At 63.7% G+C, this 21,617-nt stretch overlaps 1 protein-coding gene across 6 annotated transcripts in view; it reads right to left on the minus strand.

The window, feature by feature from the left end:
- The window catches only part of UGT8 (UDP glycosyltransferase 8), a 30,373-nt gene extending 22,366 nt beyond the window's left edge, over window positions 1-8,007 (minus strand). For 4 of the 6 annotated variants that reach the window (XM_045831785.1, XM_045831784.1, XM_045831778.1 and 1 more), the window contains exon 1: window positions 7,836-8,007. The gene's annotated coding sequence lies outside the window, so the exon portion shown is untranslated. Of the gene's footprint in view, window positions 1-3,439; window positions 3,459-7,294; window positions 7,567-7,835 lie in introns of those variants that run through there. The other 2 variants (XM_045831779.1, XM_045831782.1) reach the window with 2 other exon arrangements.
- Between the last annotated feature and the right edge of the window lie 13,610 nt (window positions 8,008-21,617).

Raw genomic sequence — 21,617 nt, forward strand, 5'->3', positions numbered from 1 at the left:
TTCGGGCAGGACCACCTGAACACAGCAGCCCAGTCCCCACCCCCTCCCAGCCCCCCGCTCCGTAATCACGGGGGTGTCCCCTCCCAGAGGCAGGGACAGAGGCGGCGGCTCTGGGCGGCAGGTGGGGGCAGGAGGAGGGAGGGAGCGGCCAGGAGGGGGCGGGTCGGCCGCAGCCCTGGGTTCTGCGTGCTCCTCGCAGTTTCACGATCAGAACAGAACGTGCGTCCGCAGCCGGAGCTGGAGAAGCCTGGGAACCCCGGCAGCGCGGCCACCTGTCAGGGCCCCGAGGACCGAGAACCGTCTGAAACTGGCGAACGACCGGCCGTCAGTCCCCGCTTCTCGTGAAAAGTCCGGGTCAGCCCTCGCGCCCGTCCCCTCCTCTGTCCCCTGGACACGATCGAGGCTGTGCAGCGCGTGCTCCTGCCGCTCCCGGGACCTCGGCGCCGTCCGCAAGGTCGGCCGGGAGCCCCCCACCGAGAAGGGGCTCGCCCGCGGGGTGGGGGGGCGGGGGCGGGGTCCCGGCAGACCCCCCCCCAGAGCGGCTCCGGGGCCCGGGCAGACCGACCCGCGGGCGCGAACCCCAAGGGAAGGCGGAGTGCATGTCGTCGTCCGTCACCACTGGGCTCAGCCAGAGTCGGCGGGACCTGGGTGTCCGCCTCCTGGGGGCCCCAGGGGGACGGGAGGGGGCCCTACCGCCGGCTGCGACTCCATCACGAAGGGCCTGCAAGGGGCCCCGACAGACGGCGCTTCTGCTGTGACCGAGGACGCCGCGGTCGCACTGTCTCCCCGGGACCGGCGCCGGCTGCAGGACGTTTCACTTGCAGCAGAGGATACAGCGCACGTGTACACGACACGGGTTTGGGAAAACCGGGAGGACAGGAGCACAACAGGCCGAGAAACCTCGGGCTGGGCGCCTTCGGCCTCCCGGGCGGGGGCCCCTGCGAGCTCGCGCTCTCCCAGAGGGAGGGAGGCCTCCTCCGAGGACTCGGACACGGGAGGAAGAGGGGGCCCGAGGGACCAAACCTTGGGGGACGAGCACCGGGAGAGTGGGGCCACCCCTCTGGGGCCCCTGGGCCAACGCCGTCGTGGGCAGACGGGGCCTCGGGGGAGGAGAGGACCAGGCAGGTCGGCCCAGGGGGCCGGAGGGCCTGAGGGCCCGGTCTCTGATGGCTGAGGGGTGGAGGGTGCAGGGGTCCGCGGCTGAGGAAGAGGCACTGGTGTGGCCGTGAAGTGCCAGGACGGGGTGGACAGCGGGGGTGGCACCAGCCAGCGTGTGGAAGGTCAGTGCGTGGTACCCGGGGCCAGAGCAGGTGGGGGGTCAGGCACAGCCCGACGGGCCAGCGGGCCCGAGGAAGACACGCCCAGCACTGACAGGGTGTGGGCTGCAGCGGGACAAGGGGCCTGTAAGGTCACGGGGTCATGTCAAAGGTCAACCCCGAGGGCCGTGTCCCCCATCCTGTGTGTGGACCAGGGCCCCCTCGAGGCGAGCGCTGGGCGGACAAGCACGCACAGCGAGAGACCTGCCTGCCTGCGGGTGACTGCCCCCACCCCCCAGCACCCACAGCCCGTGCCCAGCATCCCCTCGGACGCTGGCCAGCCCACGGGGTGGCCTCCCTCCTAGGTGCTCAAGGCCATGGGCCTGTGTCCCCACCCCACCCCGCCCCGCACTCTGGGCCCCCACCAGCAACTCCGGCCTGCGCGGGGCCCCCACCCAGCGGCCACCCACCTCCTCCCGCTCCCCCCGCACCTGCTCTCGGCCCCAGTCCTCCTCGCTTCCCCCCACAGTCCCCCCCCACTCCCACACTGGCCCCCCCACTCCCACACCGGCCCCCACTCCCACACTGGCCCCCGCTCCCACACCGGCCCCTGCTATAAGAAGGTCTTCAGAGCCGGGGGAATGCAGCCCGAGACTGGCATTTGCCGCCCCCCGCCCCCCCCACCTCATGCACGGCCCCAGGCTCCCCTGTGAACGAACGGGCAAACCTGTCTGACCAGCTCCATCCAAGCCCTGCTCCAGGGGCCCTGAGCTGGTGAGCTCGCCTGCATGCAGCTCCTAAGCAAACCCCCAAAATGACACCTCAACACACGGGGAAAGGCCCCGGGGCCGGGGACCCTGCCCAAGTCCAGGGCAGGAGGGCACAGCGCCCTGCCGCCAGGAAACCCGCTCCCGTCCAGCCTCCTCTTCTGAGTGACGGGCATCACCCAAGGGTGGGGGGGGGCATCAGTTAAAGCTTTCATCTCAGGTTTGCAAGTGCAGGGGATTCTGGGGAGTGGGACCCTGGGGTGCGGGATGCCCGGATGTGGGGGGCCGTGAGTGTGTTTGCTCCTGTGACGCAGACGAGGAGAACCTGAACTTGCAGGTCAGACCACTCAGCACAGCACCTTCTGCTCCCAGAGAGAGTCGCCTCCACGTGGCTCGGGAACGGTGGCGTCCCGGGCACGAGTGGACGGCGGTGTCTGTACGAGGACCGTCTGCAGTCCCCACCGGGAGATCCTTCACGCACCCAGAGACCCCTGTGCCCCATCACCTGCCCCTAGTAGCACTGGGCTCTTTTTCTTTCTGGTTGTTCTGCAAACGCAGGGTTCGAGAACATGATTCAATGGATAAAAACTGAATTTTTATAAAATTTTTCCAAAACATATTAAGAAAATACAGCATATTTGAACATTCAATTCTACTTTCTTTTGTTTTTTAAAAATTCATGGGGACATATTATTTAAACTAAAACGTCCCACTTGGAGAAAGATCAGCCCCACGGGTATTACTTATAAAAACCAGTTGCAGTCAATGTAATAGCTAAAAACGTCTGATTCAGTGTCTTGAAAATATCTCAAGTACTAAATTTCTTCAGAACAGAACTGCAGGTGCAAAGTAGTTCTACACACTGTGTAATGACAATATTCTGAAGTCAGGCCAACGCTTACCAAATCAGTCACAGTGCGGATTCGCTCAGCGACCCGGACGCCTCGGGGCGTGTCAGCCCTGTACGTCCAGGGGGACGGTTCACTCCTTCAAAATGAAACCGGCACAGTGACGGCTCCAGGCAGACGGCGCCCCGAGACGAACGAGCACACAGCCTCCCCCTCCCCCCGCATCCCGGTTCCTAAACGCCCACCCACGTCTGCGGGCGGGGGAGCAGGGTCTGCCGGGGTGTCCGGGGCGCCCTGCTGCCCGAGAGCTCGAGTCTGGGGTCTGCACTCTCCCGCACGGACCGTGGGGCGGGGCTCCCGTCCACGCTGCCCTCTGCCGGCGCCTGCCACCTGGACAGGCGTGAAAAGAGGACAGTCCGCAGCCTGACACTGAGCCGGGGACACACGCCTGCACCTGTCAGGAGTCCCGGCCGACATCTCCCGCACAGACCTCCCCCAAATACCCGCCAACGACAGCGTGAAAAAGCCACACCAGCATTAAAACAGGAATCTGAGTTTGGGTGTTTACCTCTGATAAAAAGCTTGCTTCATCCAACTAGAGAAAACCCTACGGAAAAAGCAGGTGTATGTTAAACGTGACCAAAGCAAACGCAGTCACGGAGAACCCCGGCCACCGGCCTCCCCTCCCCCAGCCAACCGCTGCCAAGGGCGGGCGGCTCTCGGCCTGGAGCGGTCAGGAGGTATTTCACAGCCGTCGGGCATTAAGTGAGACCTGTCTTGTTTGTCTGGGTTTTCAGACTATTTTAAGATAAATAATCTCATCCCTCATTACATTAGCTCAGAAACTTGAACTCACGGTACCAAGAATACTTTACAGAAGGCGTTAAAAACGTCTGCAGTTGGACGACCAGATGCTCTGGGAACAGCCCAGCTGTGGGCCGTGCCCGTCTGCGCCTGGGGAAGGCGGCGCCTCCCACGGCCCTCGCCGCTCCCCGCAGAGCCTGCAGCCGCCTCCTCCGTCAGCTTCTCTGCTGGAAACGGCCCACACCACCCCATCGCCTTCCCAAATGCACCATCTCATCTCCTCCCTGGACCCGGAGAGCAAGTGCAGCTGGAAGTGGCGACGACCTCGTCACCCAGCCCAGGGACCTGCCGGCACCGACCTGGCAGCCGCCTGGCCCCCTGGAGCCCAGCAGGCGGGTGATTTGGTCCTCGGGGTGCAGATGGGGAAAAGGAACCGAGCCCTGAGTTCGAGGTCAGGGCCCTGTGGGTCCGGGGCAGACCCGGGGCAGCCTGAGACCTCACGTCTGTCCTTGACCCTGGCTTCCCGAGACTCTTCCCCTTCGGCCACTAACAGGCTGCTGGCCCCGCTCTCCGGCCTCGAGCTCTGCACCTTCTCTGTCCGACTCATCCAGTGGGGGAGCCCCCGCCCAGGCCTGCCTGTCCTTCTGGCTCTTCACACCCGCCCCGGAAGACCCAGTGACCTCCCGTCTCACAACCACCTGTACTCTGAAAACCCCGAAATCCATCCATCCGCTCACTCACACAGCTGGACAGGGACTCACCGGACACCCCTTTCCAGGTCCAGACCTGATCCCTGTCACCCCTCAGCCCCCGTCCCACCTTCCTGTGCCACCACCCACCATCGGTCACCCCCCAGGGTGTGACCACACCCTCCCTCTGCCTCGCCTCCGGAGGTCCTCGCCCCGCCCAGTCCCTGCGGCAGGTGTCTCATCCTAGGCCCGGCCTCCCGGCTGCGCTGCGGGAGGCGCGTCCTCCGCCCGGCACACCACCCCTTTGTTCCACCACCTGTCTCTCAGGTCACGCCCTCCAGGGAGCCTCCGTCCCAGGTGGACCTGGCTGCCCAGGGCTCTGCCTGTGGGTGTGTGGGCGCGCTCACCGGGGCACCTGCTGTCTGCACTTCCCGAGACCCCCCGCTTTTCCCGCCCCACCCAGGGGGCCCCTGCAGGGTCTGCTCTGCAAACCCCGGCCTGCACAGAGTGAAGGGGGCTTCCTCCAACCACCTGCTGAGGAACTACTTCAGGAACTACCCGTTTGCGGACTACTTCAGGGGACAGGGGAGGGAGAGGCGGCGAGCACTCTTTCCGAGACTAAATCAGACCACTCTGCTCATCCTCATTTGACTACACAGATCTTCCTCGGGAGATGCAAAGCGGCAGTGAAATCACTGGCCTCGCCCGGCAGGAGGGTGTCAGGACCCGTGCGTCACCCAGCATCCCGGCCTCCCGTCGGGAAACAGCGCCACACCGCCCACGGCCGGGGAGTGTCTGGGCACGAAGCGCCCCCTCCCAGCACCATCCCCACCCAAGCCCAGCCTGGGCCACAGAGACAAAGTCCACACCAGGGCTGCTTCCGTTCCGCAGAGAAGCAGACTTCCCAGGAGCCTGATCTGCCTGAAAGCCAGGCACCCACCCAGAGAGCTCAAGCACTGAATTTCCTGCTGAGAAAACACGTCAGAACTCCTTGTGCAGAGGCCGCCCTCCTGGGACCTGAGCCACTCAGCTCACGACGCAGCCCAGAAGCACAGCACGAGGACGGCCAGCTGTCGTGCGGTCACAGCCTGACACGCGGGCGAGGCCCACGGGATTTCACGGAACACCGCCGCAGGCCGCTCGCAGCCTGACCGCCGTGAAAGCGATAGCTGACAGCGGAGAGAGGGCCAGAAACAAAGGGGAGGGTAGTCGCGTCTCCACTCTAGAGTTTCAGGCTGGCTGAGCTCACCTGCTGCGAACAGGCTGCTCCCTGCTCGCTCGGCAGCGGCGGTGGCAGCGCCGGCAGGTCGTGGCCCCGTGAATTCCCGTTCGCACGGCCGGCCCCACGCGGCCCTGAACCGCCGCCCGGGGGCGAGTCAGAGCATGAGATTCAGAAACACTCCCCTGGTTTAAGAGCAACTTTTTAAAGGTTCGGCAATTAATGGAGTTGAGGGGTCAACTATGCAGAAAATGTGCTCAGGTAAACAGGGACAGCCCAGACGGTGTCCATCAGGGAGCGGCTCCCTGCACCGCGGGGACACTCTCACGCCCCCACCCTCCCGGTGCCCTGCGGCAGGCCGGCGTGAGTGACTTCAGGGGCACGGAGCCGGCACCGCTGACACCGACCCGTAAACAACTGTGGAAGGACTCGGAGAAGTGAGACGGGGTCATTCCCTTCCTTCGTCACCAGCATTTACCTGCCGGCTGACGATTACCGAGGAGGGACCTGCAACGTGTGAAGTCACTTAAGTGCAATGCCAATGTCAAACGCTTCACCAAAAAAATCCATTTTACCAGAAAAATTGTTACATCTTTCCTCTCACCGCTTTGCTGAAGCCAGCGCACGCACTAATAAACTTTCGAGGGCGGGCTCTGAGTCTCTACAGCATATTTCCCAGAAAAAGCCAGGAGAGTCCTTCTCCTCAGCTGTGCCCACGCTACTGAGACACCAAGTCGCCTCCCGGGGCCGCCCACTCCGACCCCAGAGGGTTTGCCCCGAAACTCTCCAGGACGGTCGTTCCCCAGGGACGAGCCCTGCAGCCGAACTCCCCTGCACGCGCACCAGTCCGCGCCCTCACCCCGCGCAGAACGGGCTGACTAATGGTTTAACTCGGGGACACGAGGGCCGCGCTCCGCGCCGGTGCCGGGCTCCCCGGCTGACGCGGAATCTGCGGGGGCTCAGCGGCGCCCCCGACAGTGCCCGGCTCCCCGGAAGGCGCACTCGCCCCCTCCCTCGTCGGGGCAGGACTCGCAGACCCGGGACTTTCTGACACGCGATTGTGAGGAATACAGAGCAGCAGGCTGGCACGGGGCCGCCTGGCGCCGCGTCAGGTCCCCGATCATGAAAAGCTCATTGTACAGGGTGGTGGCCCAGCGTTTTTACCTTGTCTGGGTGGCAGCCTGCACACGAGGCTGCGCCAGCTGCTCACCCTGCGCGCATGGGGGGTGGGACTCCCGGGTCACCGCGGGAGAAGCCCGCTGCCTCTGCAAGTCCCCGTGGCTGACCCCCGCTCCCGCCCCGCGGCCCCCCCCCCGCGCCCTGGGCCCAGCGGCGCAGGTGCTGACGAAAGTCCAGGGACAGGACCCCTACCCGCGATGCGAGGGGCCGCACGGCCACCGCCCTCACTCGCCAAACCTCCGCGCTCCGCAGGCGCCGGCGCCCCCTGCGCACACCTGCGTCCCAGCCCCTCGCATCGCAGCCCCTCCCCCCACCCCGTGTCCTCTCAGGGGCGAAGCCCCCACAGCCGCGCCTACTTGGCACCCGGGCGCGGTGGGGGTGGGGGTGGGGGGCCGCGTGCCGCCATCCCCGGGACACCTCACCCCGCGCGGCCCCGCGGTGGGAGGCGGCGCGGCCGGAAGGGTCCCGTAACTCCCTCCGCCCCCCCGGCCCTCCGCCCGGCCGCGCCTGCCCTCGGCCCAGCGCCCCTCACCTGGGCCTCGCTCCCGGCGAGGGGATCAGCCGGGCAGGTGTATCCGCCCGCGGCCGGTCGTGCCGGGCAGGCGCGGGGGGATCTGGGCTCACGGTCGACGGCGCGGCCCCTCTACCCGCCTCCTCCTCAGCAGCGGGTCCCGCAGGCCCGAGCGCCTCCGCTCCGGCCCGGACCGCGGGGTGCACGCGCCCCGATGCTCCGCTGCCCTCCAGGTGGACGTAGCTGGAGCCTGGACCCTGGGCTGCGGACCCCTGACTCCGAGCACACGTGCTCTGCCCCGGCCCCCGCCCGCCCGCCCGCCGGCCGCCCCGCCGCCGCTTGCGCCTCAGCCTCCTCAGCCGCTGAGACCGCTGCGCCCCCTGCGCCGGGACACCACGCGGCGCGAAGTGCCAGGGCGCCCCCGCTGGAAAGTTGAAACTTAGGCCGGCGGTGGGGGAGGGGCGGGGGGCGCCCGGGAGGGAAGTTCGGTCCCGGGAAAGCCATGAGGGCGGAGTTCGGCCCAGCCCGCCCGCGGCCGTGCAGGGGGGCGTCGCGCACCCACCTGCGTGCGCGTCGCACTCTCCGCGGGCGCTGCCGTCCGCCCCGCGCCCACGGCCGCGTTGCTCCGGGAACTGCGGGACGGGGCGCGGGCCGCGCGCTCCCCCTGCGGCCGCCCCGCTGCGCACGCGCGCCCTCCCTCCGAGCTGCGGCCACCGCGCGGCGCGCTCCCCGCTCCCCGGACAGGTGGGAACTCTGTGCGCGCCGCGGCGGAGAGGGCGGAGAGGTGCTCTTGTCTGCGTCGCCACGTGACGAGGCGCAGGGAAAACACTGACCTTCGCTGCCTGCGGCCTCAGTGTTAACGCCGCGCGGTCAACGAGGGCGGGATCACAGAGCCTTCACCCACGGAGACCCTTTCAAGCAAGCAGGAGCTGTCTTCCTCAGATCAGAAATGTGAAGTATTGTGAGAACCTGGGAATATTTTGCCAGCCCTGTACCTGACCTGAGCAGGGACACATTTCGTTGTCATTGCATTCCAAAAGCCTTAAAGTAATAAACACTAACGCTGAACAGCAGGTAACAATCCCACATGACGGAAGAGAAGCATTTATTTCAGAAGCTCTGTGCTCTCCAGTGTCAAGGGTGAAGGTGTAGTTCAAGCAATTTCAAGCTATCATTTTGGTGATGTAAATATAAAAAAAAAACGAAAGAAAGAAACTAAGGAAGAACTTTAACTCATGAAAATCTTTCTATAATTTGTGTCATATTCCTTTGCATAAAATTAACTTTACTTATACTTTTAATAATTCTGATTGCATGGTGGTAGACACCATTATAAAAAGGGGGTTCTGTAGAAGGCAACCGCCCAGGGTGGTCTGATCATGAATCGCTGACTGGGCGTGTCAGGGTGGGCAGTCGTGCCCGCGGCCTGGATCTCCTTCCGTGAAAGGTTTTAAGCCGACCCTGTCCCCTGATCCTGTGCGTGGAGGTCACACTCCTGCGAAATGCCAGGAGTGGGCACCCCCTTCAGGGTAGGAACCCTCAAGAAGGCGCCTGATCTTCTTGACTGTCCTGCAACCCATTCCTGCCTTGCTTTCTCTCCCTCCGCGTAGTCCTCCTGCTCTCCTCCTCAAGGCCAAGTGCAGAAGAGGAAACGCACACCTGTTACTCTCGGGAGCGTCTGAGCTCTTGCTCCCCGGCTCATGTCATCAGTTTGCCTTAAACTCATGAAACTTCTCTATCCGCCTGGACATTTGTTCCAAGGTCACAACGTCATGACGTTAGCTTATTGTAACTACATGTCGTATTCTAAAGCAGTATCTTTTTTTCATGATTACAAATGTCATCAGTAAAATTCACTCTGAAGTCGACTTAGTACCCAATAAGTTAAATCTTTTAAAATTTCCAAAATTTGATGAACCTGGTTCAGAGTGAGCTGCAGAAAACACGGGAACAGGCCACGGGTGTTACGACCTCCGGCCTTTCGGAACTGGAAGGTTCGCCGGGCCGGGTTCTCACTCAGCCTGGACCGGGACTCCGTCCACCAGGGGTCGCAGGCCCGCGCGGTGCAGGTGGCGCGGAGGACCACGTGAAGTCAGCGCTAAGGCTTGTCCCCGCAGCCCCGCCCCTCCGTTAGGCACCTGTGGCTTCTCACGGACCGTCCGCGGTAGCCCGTAGTGCCTCCTGGAGAAAACTGTGCCGCGTGTGACAACTGCCGCACGGTCACTCCTCACTCGTCTGACCTAAATGCACCGCCCGCTCCCGGCAAACCCAGCCGGCCCCGAGGGTCCAGCACGACGCGGGCACGTCCGCCGTGTCCGCTTGATGCTTTCCTAGACGCCGGTCTTCGCCCACGTGCGCTCACCCCCTTCCACGGCAGCCCTGCAGGCGCGCCTTCCCACCCCTGCGGAGCTGGGCGCGCTCCGGCAGCCCGGCGCGGCCCGAGGAACGCTGGTCCGGGACAGCCTGCTGGGTGCCCGGGACAGAGCACCGGAGGGGCCGGGGCCAGCTGTCTGCGCGGCTGGGCGCGCTCCCGGAGACGCGGCCCGACTGACACGGCCCAGGGACAGGCTTCACCGCGGCCGCCGGGGACCGCGGGGGACCATCGAGTCACCGGACGCAGTCTCCCGGGTTCCAGAAACTGCCGCCCTTTGGCACCCGGGGCTGCTCCGCCTGGTGTCTCCCTCCGCAACGAGGTCTGCACCGCTTCGTGTCCCTGCCAGGCCCCTGCCAGCACGTGCGCGCGCCGTGCGCGTTCGCTGCGTTCACCCGCGCACGTCTCTGATCCCGCGTCCTCCACTCCCTCACACTCCCGGACGTGCACGCGGACGCCCACTCCCCTCACACACCCGACGTGCACGCGGACGCCCACTCCCCTCACACACCCGACGTGCACGCTGCGGACACCCACTCCCCTCACACTCACGGACGTGCACGCGGACGCCCACGTGCACGCGGACATCTCTCAGGAGAATTCTGACAGAAAACCAGGACCCGATGTACTTAGGGGACACGTGTACCTGACATTTTCTAAAATAAAGGGGACCCATAAAGCAGTGACGGTACAGGAGTTATGGGCGGTGATGCCAGGTAAGGAGCAACCATGGCAAACAGACGCCAAGGTCATCATCAAAGGGCGTGCTACAAAAGTCACGATGTAACAGAGAGAACACGCAGCAGCACTGGGAGACACGCGTGTCACCGAAGTTAGGGAGCTGGTGTCGGGCACTTTCCTCGGGCGACACCATCCGTCGGCCGCCGGAGGCTCTGGGAGCAGCAGCAGCAGCATCTGCGCGCACCGACGCCCCGCGGTGGCCACGGGGCGCTGACTTGACCGCCCGCCGCTGCGGCCGCCCGCCGCCCGCTGCAGCGCCCCCGCAGGGACGCCTCTGCCCCTGCAGTCAGCAGCCCGGAGCTCGCGGGTCGGCATCTGGTGCCGGCGCTCGTCAATCTGTCCGCGCTCCTGGGCGCGGTCCGGGGCCACAGCGGCTGGTCCGCATCCCAGGAAGGAGGCAGGGGGCGCGGAGCGGCCAGAAGCAGAGGTTGCCTCGCTCCCAAGGCAGATCCTTCTTAGAAGCCCTCTCTCTCTCCTTCTCCCTCTCCCTCTCCCTCTCCCCCCTCTCCCCATCTCTCTCTCGCGCTCTCTCTCTCTCTCTCTCTCTCTCTCTCTCCCCCCAGACTCCCCGCCATTGGCCAAGTTGGGTCACGTGACCAGCGGCCGCCCCGGAGGGAGGCTCCCAAGAAGACCCGCAGAAGGGGCACCGTCCGGCACACGGCGCCCGCAGGAAGACCGGGCGGGAACCCTGGGCGGGAAACCCAGGTCACATGACAGGGTCTGCTGAGTCCTGGGTGCGCAGCAGGCGTGTGTTCTCAGCTTTCACTAGTGAAGGACAAGACTGCCTGGAAGTCCACCATGGCTTCATTCTTTAGCTGTAATAATATCAGCCTCCAATGCGGGGTTCAATATAAGACACATATTTCCGAAAATATATTTGAAGCGAGATTCTCAATTATTAAAAATATGTGTCCTGAGTGCTCAGGACAGACGGGCAGCTGACCCAGGGCGCTGGGTAACCAAGGGGCCCAGTCGGTGTCGAATGCCTAACAGGCTGGCGAACGGTGGACCGCTTGGAAACGGTGGCTGGAAACCACAGTCGAACGCTTACTCCCTGGTAGCGACGGCCGCCTTCCCATCGGCAGGTCACTCGCAGACTCAGCTTGTTTCAGAGAAGCAGCCGACAGACACGTGGTGTCACCTGGAACAGCACCTGTGTTTCCTCCTCACAGAGGAGGCGAGAAGCCTCCTGACGTAGGATAACAGCCCGGCTCTCAGAAGCAACGCAGGTCACACAGGCCCCAGACTGCAAGTCCGACCCGGGACCGGGCCCGGCTCTGCACTCTGCAGGGGAACGTGGCAGAATTAGTGAGCACGGGAGTCTGCAGGGCCCCAACGGCTGAGGCACTGAGCTCGCCCCAAGTCAAGAGACACATAACTTAAGTCCAGTCAGGCATTTAAAACTTTAGGCGACTAATTGTAAGTCTCACTGGTGCTACTTATGCAAATTACCCTGAAGTGCCCGTGGGGTTTACCTAACAAAGCGGCCAGGTTAAGTTTTAACCACATCTGCAAGAAGGGAAGTTAGTCCACAAAGAAAGGGATACACCAGTGGTCGTGGGCCGGAGCCCTCCAGGTGCGGAGCTCCGCCCGCCTCCTAAGGCAGGAACGAGGCCCAGGGGCTCTGAAAGCGTGGCTGACGCAGCCTCTGGTGCGCGGGGCTGGTGCAACTTCATCTGTGTTACTGCGACTCTCTGATGGCAGGTCGCCACTGCCTTTTAACCGGCCCGTCTCCTCTTCGCTCCAAGGTTCCCGTCAGCACAGGGACACGACACACAGATCCCTGAGGGCGCCTCAGAAGAACGCGCCTTTACCACAGGGACACTCGGTCCAGACCTCTCTTTAACTGCATCCCTAATACCGTGCGGACAGCGCAGGGTGCGAGGTGCTGGGAACCACCAGACCACGGTCCTGGGACCTGTGCCTTCCTGGGCACTGCCCGGGTGGGTGCCGAGCAGGGGCCAGGTACGCTGAGGTCGCCAGTCCTGCAGGACAGGTCTCTCTTGGCCCTCTCCCTGTTTGCTCGCCTTTGGAAACATGGTTCCTCCTCCTGAGTGGCGCTTGTTTCTCGTGCACTGCGCTCAGTCCCACACGGCGTGAGTCCCACATCTGCTGAAATGACCGCCTGGAGCCTGCATCCTGCAGTTGTTCTTCCTGTCAACACGAGCACACGGACACCTGACGTCCACATTCGCCATCTCTTCCCTCTGACACGCAGTATTATAACTGTGCTCTGTCGACTCCATGGTAAGGTTCGAGTTCAGAGAGTTACAGGGTTGTTGTCACCGGTGCCGGTCTCCCCCAGAGAGCCCCTTGGGAAATCCCCGTCTCACTCCTCGCGCGGCCAGTCCCTGGCGCTGGCCCGACGGCGACTCTCACGTGTGTCTCACACGGAAACAACGGTCTGGGACGACGGCCGACCTCCTGGCCCAGAGAATCAGACATCGTTGAAGGCAGGTCCGGAACCGCACTAAGAGACCTTGGTTTCCTGGCCAATGGTGTCGCACAACAAATGACATCAGGTATGAAACTAAACACAAAAACGTGCCCGCACAAGTAAGTGGCCATTCCAATCGTACAGAGACGCGGGGATGTCGAGAGTCATTCCCTGAAAGGTTGCCCTGCTGGGTGCTCTCCACAGCAGTGCTGGGTCTCTGGGGCCCGGGGACCAGGGGCAGTTGGGAGCCATGCGAGGGGGAGGACAGCAGGGCCGGTCCCGGCAGGACCTGCAGGTGCACCTCACACACGCCCGCCGACCACGTGCATCCAGGGCCTCCTCGTGCAGCAGGCACAGCTCTCGCCCAGCAGCCCCGGAGCTGTGGCAGCACAAAACCCGCCAAGTTCTCCACGGGGGCTGGGGACCCGCGGCGGCCACGCCCCTCCAGGCAGACAGGACCACACACGCTGGGTGAGACTCTGAGCCTGGATGCTGGCGTTCCCATGGTCACTAATGGGGACATGCCTTGTGCTATAATTCTTCGTGTTTGACTTTACAAAGTGAGTGAGTGTGGCGCTGTTTGTGAGCAGCCCGGCTGGCCCAGGCGGGTGTCGAGTTTCTCTTCCTGGAAAACTGTGCTCCCAGCCTGTGTGTGAGAGTGAAAGTGCCTAGACTGCCCTCCCTGTCTGTCCTGCCGCCCCTCCCCCGGCCTCTGCACCGCGTTACCGTTGGGGTCGGAGTCTCCTGCTTCTGCTTCACTCAAGTTCTGTCATGACGACTCATGGACACGGTGGGAAAACGACAAACTGATGAACCTACCTTCCGAATCCTGTGGCTTGAAATGTGTGTACTAACCCCTGCTGGGCCCCCAGGGGCTGCAGACTCCTGGGCTGGCAACCACCAATCGGTGATAGTCAGAACTCTTCGCTTAAAAGAAACGAGGGCACTATTTTGCTACACAAATCAAGTGGCAACCAGAGCAGCAGCATCTGTCACACTTCTCTCTGCCTGTAGGCTCAGCAGCTCTCCTCACTCTCAAATGCACTTCTCGCAACTTCAAAGTGTTAGCATGTTTCCCATCGCAGGGCAAGCGACGTTTATTGAGCCCAGTACCCGAAGGTCACAGCGATTCCACGAAGAAGGGGTCAGGGGCGACATCCGGACAAGCCACCAGGCAGACTGCCCCTCGAGGCCAGTCTCTTTCTCCGCAGCCGCCCCTGCCTTGTCACCCTGGGGCCCGGTGAGAAGCCACGTTTCAGGGTCTCCAGGAGGCATGTTAGCTCTGCCTCTCGTGGAGGTCGGGGAGGGGGCTCCTGGCTCTGGTCCCCTGGGGCCAGCCCTGCGTGGGTCCTCTCCCCTGGCAGCAGGGGAGTGCAGGGAGCCCCCTCCCCAGACTCGGGGCCCTGAGTCCATCGTTCCCTCCCTACGGCTCTAAATCTCCGTGAGTCCGTTCCCCCGCTCATGGCCAGAGACGTTGAGAGGTCACAGAGACCTCGCTTTCTGCACAGTCCCCTAAACAACGTCCCACTGAGGTCACAGTCGCCGGCTGGTGCTGCTCCTGGCCGGACCTTGAACCCCCGAGAGGCCACACAAGCAGCTGGGATGTGCCTGGTGGGACTGAGCCAGAGACACGAACTCTCAACAGCTTCTCAGTGTTTCCCAAATTACACAACAAAACAACAGCCAAGAGGTAAATCACCAAGGACAAATTCTGTCTGAAGCTTGGAAGCTGTCAAACATCCACCTACAATTGATCGTGCAACCGCATGCACTTCCTTAAGGAACCTTCCCACTTCTGGTAAAACCACGGAACCCAGCAGGAGGCCCCGCATGGGCAGCCGTCAGCGCAGACCACAGAGACAGTTATCGAGCTGGCAAGAGCGACATCTCTCTACCTCTGTCTGTCTGTCTGTCTGTCTGTCTGTCAATCTATGTATCTCCCTGTCTATCTACACATATGTCTATATCTAGACACAGAGGTACAGAGAGGAATACACGGTGCAGCTAGAATTGGCTGCACGGCTGACATAAAGCCAGGAACCCCGACTGGTCCAGCTCCCCTCCTCTGGGCTTGGGGACGACCGACAGGAGGGCCCAGAGCCACCCCTTGTCGGACCTAAAACCCACGATTAGATTCTTCCCACCCAGATGCACTGCGCCCCAGACGTCTGAGTTTGTTACGTTTGCATGTGGGACATCACGAGATTGTCGCCTCCCTGCTAAGGTCGCTTCCACACCACGGCACGGTGCACCTGAGTGAAATGATTTCACGCTGTCTTACCTGGAGAACTCCTGACCAGTGGTCCGAGTGGCCATCTTCTGTCACCGAGCACTGGAATCACTCACGTGCTGATCCAGCACCGAGCGCTCGCTGCACAACCGGGGGAGACCTGGGGCTCCTGGACTGGCCCCCCGCCCAGGCCACAGGGGAGACAGAGGGGAGCCCCACGGGCCTGCTGTGGGAAGCATCTAATTGCAGGGCACTCGTTTGGTAAAGACACCTCTAAGTATACTACTGGGCACCTGCCGGAAACCTGCGTAGGGCTCGCCAGCCCTCTGCATCCGTGATCCCAGCAAACACCAAACACACGTGCAGCCGACCCCGAGGAACACCTTTCAACGACGCCACGGGCATGTTCAATGACGGGCTCGACACGGAACCCGTCGTTCCTCCCATGGCCCCCACGGACCACGGCAACCCTCACTCGTCTCCCAGACTCACTCCGCCACCTGACGCAGCAACCGCAGTGTCTGTGGAGGTCACCTTGATTAGCGAGCCGCTCACCGAGTCTGTCTGATTTCCCTTCCACAGTGTCTCGTCACCCCAAGGGTTCAATTCCGGTTCGATTCCGGTTCGCTCCGGCGTCGCCTGGCCTTCACACCGTCCTCAAACGCTCCCCCTTAAAGCCCTTCCCCGCGCCTGCCACCGAGAACGCAGGTCGGAGTGCCTTCCCGCGGACAAGACGTGCAACCCCGCCCTCAGTCTTCCTCTCCAGCATCCGCCACGCCCTCCCCCACCTCTCAGCCACGCGCCGGTGCAGCGCACGCCGAGGGCCTACTGTGTGCCGGACAGTGCGGGGAGCAAAGCGGGCACAGGAAGGTAGGGAAGGTTTCCCCCTGGCGTCGCTCTGCTGCAGCCGTGTGCGTTGCCCTCGGCTCCGTGACTCGGGGCTCCGTTGCTGCCACGCCAGGTCCCCAGCCTCCCGCACGGGGGCAGTCCCAGAGGAGACGGCCGCAGCTGTCCAGGGGCCCTAAGCGGAAAGGGGCGGCTGCCCCCGAGGGGTCTGCGCACGCCCTCGGGGGGACCGTCTGCACAGACCCTGCCCCCTGCCACTCGCTTCCCCGCGAGGCTGGCTCTCAAACTCCCCTTCTCCTCCCGTTCCCCCAAACACTCGAACCCCAGCCGCCCTCCCTGATGACGCAGGGGGCTGTGAGCAGAGCTGAGGGAGGGGTCGCTGAGGCCGAGGACCCACACCGCTGGGGGGCAAACACAGCTGCCCGCCCACAGCGCCTGCCCCCGCCCTCGCGGGAGGGGCCCCCACTGACGCCCTCGCCTGTGGGTCGCCCCTGCCCCGCCCACCCTGCAGGGCTGCGGTTCAGCCCGGCCCGACGCACAGGACCGGCAACGCTCGCCACCTCCTGAGGCGGTGTCTGTGAGCAGCCGGGGAGGCGTTGGAGACGGTGGTGAGGCTGGGGCGGCGGCTTCATCCATGGGCTCAGGGGTGGGGTCCGATTTCCGACTGGAAATAGAGGTTCGAGACTTCCTGGCTTCGTGTCTGAGCCCAGGCGTTTCAGAAATGGGTCATTGGGTGTGAACCGGGCCACCGACTGGGAGCAGACTGGACAGAATCACACAAACCAGTCACCGTCCCCTTTCCCCAGCACCACTTTGTGGTCAAGTGGGCCTGGTGGGCGCTGGGCTGCCCCGTGACCTGCAGCCTCAGCGACCTCCCGGAACCTGGCGGACCCTGTGTCGGTGGCCCTCAACCACTGACCTCTCCTCCTGCCCGTCCAGGCAGCAGGAAGCCGAGGGCGTCCGGACGGTGGGGTGGGCAGGGGAGAGCGGCTCAGAGCGCCGACTGACCCCCAAGCAGTTCCTAGCAGAGGGAAGTGGAGACAAAGTGTGACAAGGCCAAGTTCGGGACCGACAGTGCCGTGCTGGACTTTAACGCTGGAAGGTGCTTCATAGTAAGACTTTGAACAACACACTGTTCCTACCTGACCCACATGTCCCTGTTCTCTGGTCCATGCTGGTCCCCCTCCGCCTCCGTGCCACCTGGGTCACCGCAGCCTAGGGCCTGCTCCCCACCCACCCGGCCCGGCTCCGACTGCGCCCCGGAACAGGCCCCGCCCTGCCTGCCCGAGACGGGACTGGGGCACCAGGAGCGCCCACCGGGCTGTCCTCCCGGCCACACTCCGAAGGCTCTGTACTCAGGACCAGTCAGCCCCTGGCTGCCATTGCCCCCCCGCCCCCGTGCAGACAGACCACCAGAGGCCGAGACCAGCAGAGGCCTGGCGAGGGCATGGGCGGGGGCGGGGAGCCAGGGCGGCAGACCCGGGAGCAGCACCTCCCCGGCGGAAAGGAAAGTCACCGCGCAGTCGCTGGGCCGGGCGGGCGTGTTTGAGGAGCAAACAGTCACCAGGGGCGACAGGCGCAGGTGAGGGAGAGGCGGTACACGGGAGATGAAAAGCTGGGTCCCGGGAACTCCGAGCAGGTGTGACATGGTCCACCTACCCGCACAGGTGGCGGATGGCACCGACCCACCTACAGCCACGCTGCGTAGGCCCAGGAGAAAGGAGGCCTGGAGCATGGTCTCCCTGAGGGTCAAACTCAGAGCTGGCTCCCCTGGGGTATGGCGCCATGTGGCAGGCAGACTCCGAGACCCGGCAGAGGGCAGAGGGCAGAGGGCAGAGGGCAGCGCAGTTCTGGGGTGGCCACAGAGCCTGCTGGGTGAGAGGGCTGCGGTGGGTGCTCCTGGCCCCCAGCCCACGCCGCGCTCCCGACCGGTACGCAACTCTCACACACGCCCCATCTCCTGGGAGGAGCCACCCTCCCCGCACCCTGGCCCCTCCCCTCCCTCTGTGTGTCCCAGTAACATGCAGCACCCCTCCCTCCTGGGGAGGCTGCAGAGCCCCCCCAAAATCCCAAAGCACCAGGACTGGAGCCCTGCAGGTGGCTCTGAGCTTGAACGGTTTGCCTGTTGACGCTGCCATCCTTTTTAGCCATTCCATCTATAAAATTTAGCTGAAAATTACCATCAAAGTTATTTGATGACTGCAGCTAAAAGCCTCTGGCGCGCTGAGAGCCTCCAGACGGCCGCTGAGGAGCCCAGAGGCCGGCCCCCCGTGCACCGTGGGGCGCGGGGGGCTCAGCACCCAGTCGCTGTGATGACTCGTGACATTTTTATTCTTTTCAATAAGAAGAGCCGTGACAATTAGGCTGTGTTATGATGAAATGTGCATTTGTCCAAACCCTGGTCCTGGCCCGTCAATGCCCCTTTGTGGAAGGGACGCCCCTGAACCGGGCCTTTGTCCCCGCGGAACGCGCCCAGCACACAACGGGGCCTCACAGCAGCTGGGCTGGAAGTGCGTGAGCGCTTGTTCTGCACCACGTGCTCGCCCGCACCTGACCGCAGAGCCCCCGCCGCAGGCCACCTGTTCCACGCGTCTCGGAGAAGCACCCACACACCCCAGCGACAACTCCCCGCCTCAGGGCAAAGCCCGGCAGCCAGAGGCTTTGTTGTATGTTTTTGAAGGATTAAAAACTGTGCAGTGGTTTTACACAGCACATGCTTCCCGGGGAATATTTTCCGTTTGTAACTTCGGTAAGCACTGCCCACTGTCTCCCTGTCTGAGACGCAGCTGGAGCCAGGGGGCGCCTCCGACCTCGGCTCCCGGCCCTCAAGCCACCTCGTGGCATCCACTGTCAGCACCCGGGGCGAGCAGGAGGAAGGCCCGCCTGCGCCCCACCCAGGCTCAGCCACGCTGGGCTCACGCCCCCCGGCAGGAGGAGCCCTGTTCCCCGACAACGCACACGGGAGTGGCAGCCACGACACCAGACCCCAGGGATGCCCGTCGCCCTGAGTCGGTCCCAGGTCTTCCCCAACGGGCTCCCCCCGCGGAGAGCGGTGTGTGAGTGGGGAGCTGCAGAGGTCGCGGGGGCCCTGGGCCCGGCGGGACAGCGGGGGCGGAGGGAAGGACTCAGCGCCCCGCTCACCACGGGGCCCCTGGGTCCTGTCTCTGGCCAGAGCTCCAGGAAAAGGCTCAGAGATGGAGGGAGGTCCCGCATCCCCGTGGCTTAAGTGACGCAGCAGGACGATGACATGAGGTGACAGCCACACCCCCCCCCAGACAAGTCGGGGGCCCCCCCGGCAAGGCCCGTGCAGCCCTGAGGAGGCCAGGGGCCGTCTCTGAGCTGGGCTGCGGGGACGTGGCAACGGACTCCTCTCCTGGGGCGTTTCCCCCCGTTCCAGTGTGACGGCTCTGCCCCCCACGGTGGCGAGCACGTGCGGCTGCAAACAAGGCCCTCGCTCGTGTTCGCCGTCTTGTTGGCCGCTGCTTTCTCAGCTTGGGGACTCAAAGCAGCCTCCAGCAGGTGCCCCTGTGCCAGGGATCGGTGAGAACTGAGGACAGAGCCCGGGGTCCCTGGGGGTGGGGAGTGTCCTGCGGGCAGCCCAGGCCCGGCGGGAGGAGGCCCAGGCCCTGAGGGAGTGCAGGCAGGGAGCCCCTCGGCTGCAGGGGCCGGTGAGAGGCACCAGGTGTGGCCAGGCTCCTGTGGAGGAAGGACAGCACTGGCCCCAGAGGACAAGGGGCCTCCTCGCCGCTGCAGACACCGACGCTGGGCGTTGACCCGCTGCCGCGCCGGGGCGTGAGACACCTGAGTTGCACTCGCTGCAAACGAGAGCGAACTCCATGCCGGACAGCCGCTTGTTGAGTTATTCACCCTTTCTGCTGCCCCGGGACAGTGTTCTTCAGTGAACGTGCGCTCGGGGGAAGGAAACTAGTTGCACTTATGAGAAATAATTCAAAGTCTCCCTTAAGCGTGAGAGCGAGCGGAGTGAGGCTGGCGTCGCAGCGGCACTGGGTGAGTGCGTGTGTCACGCCCGGGGCCCCCGGGTCTCCGTCACACGCGGGGACGTGCTCAGCGGTGGCGACAGCTTCCAGGCAAATTCTCCGGGTGCACGGACCGTTTCACTGTTCCCGGTTCTCCGGGTTCCCTGCTCCGCAGTTAGGTCCCTGCTCCTCTGACGTCCCTGTGTTTGCTTCGGGTAAACTTCCATTTTCACTGTTTGCTTTTAACCTTTTAAAAATTCAGATCGCTATTTTAACTCACTGGACTTTGCCCTTGCGTTTATCGGTGAGAGAGACTGGAGGACGTCGGGACGATAAGGAAGGCCGGGGAGGTTTCCCGTGCGCGCGCGCGCGGCACTCCCGCTCGGACCGCGTGGCTGTGCGGTTCCCGGGCGGAGTCTCGGGGCCTGCGTGCGGACCGAGACGTCTCTGCCGACCAGTAATCGTCCGGAAGGCAAGCGGGCTTTGTGTGGAAGAGCGTGGCGATGTGCGGTGGACGGTCTGAGGGCATGGGTTGGAGCCGTCCTGGTCCCACTGCTCAGGAATCGAGGCGCGGCCCCCAGTGGATCCCCCTCCGCACACGGACACCGACCGTTGAGCGCGAGGAAACGCCGCAGCCCGGAGCGCGCCCCACCGGCCTGCAGCTCGCGACACGGACTCAGCGCTCCGTCTCCCCCGGGACACGGTTCGGGGGGAGGAGGCCTTTGGGGGGCGCGGGGCTCTGCGTGACGTGACCCGGGCGGGGCTCCCAGGACCCGGCTGTGTCCTTCTGCCCCTGACCCGCGAGGGCGCCAACAGGGGCGGTCACTCGGGGCGCCTGGGCGGGGCCACAGCCTGGGCGGGGCCACAGCCTGGGCGGGGCCACAGCCTGCAGGACCCCGGAGACCGGCGCCTGCCGCTCGACCTCCCTGCTCCCCCGGCTGCAGCCTTTTGTCACGGGGGCCAGGGGACAAAAGCGAGAAGGTACATCTTCGTGGTTTCACCAGGTTTTCGCCAAAAAATAAAAATGGTACAACAGTAAATTAGGATCATACCCACTTTAAAAATTCATATTCTTTCCCCTTCCTTTTCCTGAACCACACTCCTGTTCCTCTTTCAAACCCAAAGGGCACGACCACCAGGTCCAAGCGCTCGGGTCAGCCTCTCGCCGGGCTGTATCCCTCCGCCCGTCGCGGCGCTGACCCCCGGGCACCGCGTCTCCACCGCCGCGTGGGTGCCCCTCCCGGCCCCGCTGCACACCGGCACGCCCAGGCACACTCACTCACTCACACCCCTCCTTCCCACAGCCACCTCCGCTCCCGCACGCCCGAGCTCCAGAAACTCCCGCACGAGTCCTGTGCTTGCTTACTGTACACAGGTCCCCATTTTAAGTATTTTTTCATCCGTATCCTGTTTCTCCCAGTGGATCACGCGTCATTTTATGGCCTTGAACCCAGGTTCGCTCAGCACTTAGCACGGACCTAAGTGACTGACGCGCTCAGCTAGCTGGTCCTGGGTCACCAGGGCCGCCGCCGCGTCTCCTCGCCAGCGCTGGCTTCTGGTCGGAGACGGAGACTTAGGGAAAGTTCAGGGGTTGTAACAGGCAGTCAGAGAGTTATTCAAAAACCATTTAACCACATCAGCATATCTCGCCTACGCGCTGAGCACAGAAGCCTCCTTTTGAAGAACGCAGATGTTTGTATTAAGTGGAAAGAAACTAGCAGGTCCTCTGGCCGTCACATCTC

Source organism: Phyllostomus hastatus, unplaced genomic scaffold, assembly GCF_019186645.2.
Source record: "Phyllostomus hastatus isolate PE091 unplaced genomic scaffold, TTU_PhHast_1.1 phas_contig_159, whole genome shotgun sequence".
Classification (NCBI taxonomy): domain Eukaryota; kingdom Metazoa; phylum Chordata; class Mammalia; order Chiroptera; family Phyllostomidae; genus Phyllostomus; species Phyllostomus hastatus.